Genomic DNA, 4,293 nt, shown 5'->3' on the forward strand with positions numbered 1-4,293 from the left:
TGAGCCTGGCCACTTGCTGCAGTGCCCTGGGGCTCCGCCTCCTTCCCCTGCTGAGGTGCAGCCGCCGCACGTGCCGGCAGAGGGCGCCATGGGCTTGCTGCGCCCTCCCAAGAGAGCACCAGGTGTCCCTCCCCTTAGGCTGAGAGAGGCTTTTATGTATTTAAAATTACTTATTTTTTATTAATTATTAAAATTTTTTTCTTGCATCACTGTTTATTTTTATACAACGTTTTATTTCTCCCCTGCTTGCCACTCCTTGACAACTGAGTCAAAACCCAGTCCCTTGTGTTCTTCTTTCCCCTGTTTTGACCACTCCCCTGCTATTTTCCTGTTCTTTCTTTTAGATTTATTTCTTTATGCATATAAGAACTGGGGTACAGGTCAAAGGTGCTGGAGGTTAGAGGATTCACCAGATAGTGTGAGGAGCAAAATAGGCAGATTGAAATAAACTGCTAAAGGAAACATTGGGTGAAGTAGGAGTGGTCTGTTGTGCCGTGTGGTTCCCTGGCGGGGGATCAAACTTGTGCGGCAGTGGATGCTGGTCACTTCTTAGTGCTGAGACTTAACCTATTGTGCCACCAAGGAGGTCCGTTTTCCTTAGTTCTATGGTTTACCTGCAAATTGTCTTTTTTCCTGACCCTTTGTTCAGTTTCCCTATATTCCCCCCTAAACGAGACCATCATTTGCCTTTTTCTTCTGACCTATTTCACTTAGCATACTCTCTTCTAGTTCCATAGATGTTGCTGAAAATGGCATGAGTTTATCCTTTTTGATTGCTGAGTAGTATTCCACTGTGTATATCATGACACATCTTCTTAATCCATTATTCTGTTTGGGGGCTTTTAGGTTGTCTCCATATTTTAGTTATTGTCAAGTGCTACAATAAACATAGGAATTATGGAGGTTTCTTTTTGAATTAGTTTTTTTGTGACATTTGGGTCTATTCCCGGGTGTGGAGATGTAGACTTGTATGGTAGCTCCATTTTTAGTGTCTTCAGGATCTTCCACAGAGCTTTCTATAGTGGCTAGACCATTTTGCATTCCCACCAGCAGTATAAGAGAGTTCCTTTTTTATTTGTAGCAATTGTTTTTGCTAGTTTTTAAAATAGGTATCATTTTCACTGGTGTAGGTGGTATCTCATTGTGGTTTTGTTTTGCATTTCCCTAAATATAAGTGATGTTGAACATTTTTTTTTTATATATCTGTTGGCCATCTGCAGTTCCTCTTTGAAGAAGTGTCATTTTAGCTCTTCCATTTTTTTACTCCAATCCATTGCATTTTTTTGTTTACTTTGTTTTTGTTGAGTGTGTAAGCTCTTTGTAGATCTTTGTTATCAGTCCTGTATCAGTTGTATGGTATGCAAATACTTTGTCCCATTCCAAGGAGTGTCTCTTTGCTTTGTTTTTGAGTTTGATTGTAGTCTCAGCTATTTATCTTTTCCTTCATTTTCTTTGCTCTGGACATGAGTCCTCAAACGTGTTTCTGAGGTGTATGACACGGAGTGTTTTGCTTATGTTTTTTTCTACCTATTTCATGGTTTCAAGTCTTACAGTCAAGTCTTTTATACATTTTGTGTTGCTTTTTATATATGGTATGAGGTAGTAGTCTAGTTTCATTCTTTTGTATGTAGCGGCCCAGATTTCCCAGCACCATTTATTGAAGAGCCTGTCCTTTTTCCAGGGTATAATCTTTGCTCCTTTGTCATAGATTAGTTGTCCATATATGTGTGGCTTTATTTCTGGGTTTTCGGTTAAATTCCATTAGTCTGTATGTCTGTTTTTGTTCCAGTACCATGCTTTTTAATTACTATGGCTTTGTAGTATAGTTTGAATTCTGAGAGTGTAATTCCTCTGTTTATCTTTCTTTTAGTCAGGAAAGCTTTGGCTGGTCAAGGTTTTTTTTTGTGATTCCATATGAATTCAAGTAATATTTGTTCTATTTCTTTTTTTATTTTAAAGATTTATTTACTTATACATACAGGATATATGGGGTATAGGACAGAGGTGTGGGAGGTAAGAGGATTCACTAGAGATGGAGTGGGGAGTAGGACCAGCAGATCCACTGAAATACACTGCTGAGAGGAGCAGCAGGTGGGTCAGGAGAGGTCTGCCACACCATGTTGGTCACTTCCCTGGCTGGGGACCAAACTTGTGCTGCAGTGGCTTTGCACAGCTTCATAGTATTGTGCTCTAACCCCTTCTCTGGGAGGGTCACACTTGTGTGCAGTCTGCCCCAGTGCCTGAAAGCTTGTTCTTAGGATGGGTTCACAGAGCCTTTTCAGTCTCACAGACTGTCTGTTCAATCCTGATAAATATCAAGTTTCTTTCTCATTTTTCTGTCTGCAGTGAACCCAGACCCTGATCTTGCCCATTCAAGCTCCTCCTATCTACAGCTTTACCTGGAGAGCTCACCACTTCCACCTCCCTTTCCTGCGCATTCCAGCCATAAAGGCAGTGTAGTATGAGGGTTGTGGCTTCCATGTAAAAGGCCTGGAGTCACAGAGTTGGAAGCTATGCTTTTTCTTTGCCATATTGCCTATGCTCTCATCTGTGACCCATATTAAGACCTTTCCAACGGTTCCCTGTCTGCTGGGTGAAACCCTATGTACATTTCAACTTTCAAGTGTCAGTTGCTTCATGGAACCTTCCTTGGAATAATTCCTAGTCCTTCCTTTTGTTCCTTGTACATTTAAAACTTTTTGTTATAGGTTGGCTTCCCCTATGAAACTGTAAGTCTCTTCTTGTGGGCAGGAGTATGTCTTATTTATCTTTGTATTAGCAATGACTAGTGCACAGTAACTATTTAATAATTTTTAAATTAGTAAACCAGGCCAGTGCCTGGTTTGGGCTGAAACTAGAATTGCAGCCAAAGAGGCAGAGCTCGTGGATTCTTCATGATGAAAGGTTCGGGGATGCTTCTCTCTGTCCTAATTGGTAGATGGGTGGTGAAGATGTGGCTGACAGTGTCAAACCTTTCTGCAGAACCTGCTTGGGGAATCAAAGACTGCTTGGGGAATTTGTACATCTCAAAACTACATGTTCAAATGCAGCAAAAGAGAGAGGAGCAGTCTCAAAGAAGGGCAAGTGTTATCCTGGCTCAGAGGAGAGCCCGGAGTAGAGAGAAAAAGCGAGTGAGCCAAGTACTGTCAGTAGAGTTTTCTAGTGCTGTGCTTGGAATGCTGGAGAACTCTGGCTCAGTCTCCTCTTGTTTTAGCAAGTGTTGATTCCCATGCTTCAGTCAATAACAGCCCAAGTGGTTCGTGATCCATCACTAATTGGGATGTTTGGCTCTGGCTGGAATTCTTCCTCACATCACATTTCAGTGCTGTTTGAATGCTCCCTCTGTTTGTGCTTAGCCATGTAGTTTCAAGCCACAGCTGGCCTGGCATTTGGGGGATCAGGGAGGAAGCCTCACCCATTCCCTAGTGTCAGCAAAGTAATTGCTGACATGTTCTTCAACCTTTTGCTACAGACTTGTTTCCTCATCCAGAGGATGTTTGTTGGTCAGCTTGCTAATCTTCCTGTGTCCTTTTTCTACTCTCTAGGCTGCTTTGAATATCATTGGTTTCATAAAAGAATTGTAATGCTCTAGAAGTTGTCAGACATAGAAAGGAATCGGCTTTCCTACTTTCGATTTGCTTTGCCTTTGGCTTTCCTCACAGCAAGCAGTACAGTCCTCATACAGCATCTGTGGCTGCTGCTTCCCTACTCGCTTCTCTTTATTCATTATCATTATTATGCTTTACTTATTTCAGCAATGAAGCAAAGAGCTGTTGCAAAGTGTACCTTGGGCCACTTCTCCTTGGAGGTTTTCTTAAGCAACATATTCTTCCACAAGACGGTCTACCTGCAGGCTGCCCTGAGTAACTCAACTTCTGCAGAGAAGACCCCTTCAACACAAATGTCCCCTGCCAAATGAGAGGCTGCTACGGTCCACTCAGTCGTCTCTCAGGGGCTGGAAGGAGGCAGTGCTATTCCTTATTCACCAGGCAAGGCAGGACCCACTCTGTCAGGGTAGGACCCATTGCTTATCCCTTTCTCATTAATTGTAACAAACATGATCCACTGCTTTGGCCTGACAAGAGCTTTCTGGATCTGGATTCTCTCATCCATGTTATTTTCTCTCTGGCAGCTGCCTGCGGTGCCATCTGTTATGATGGCACCTGCATCCAAATCATTTGTAAACACGATGAACAGGCCTGAGGAGGCAGCTGTGGTCACAGCCTCAAAAGACCTGGTTGAACCCGTCAGGAGCAGACACTGTTGGGAGAGACCGGCTGACCGCCTTGCCAG

General features: G+C 42.9%; 1 pseudogene; it reads left to right on the plus strand.

Moving 5' to 3' along the window:
- Window positions 1–2,901: 2,901 nt before the first annotated feature.
- LOC105853182 lies at window positions 2,902–4,293 on the plus strand (annotated as a pseudogene).

This window comes from Condylura cristata, unplaced genomic scaffold (assembly GCF_000260355.1).
Source record: "Condylura cristata isolate star-nosed mole 26May11 unplaced genomic scaffold, ConCri1.0 scaffold00045, whole genome shotgun sequence".
Taxonomy (NCBI): Eukaryota; Metazoa; Chordata; class Mammalia; order Eulipotyphla; family Talpidae; genus Condylura; species Condylura cristata.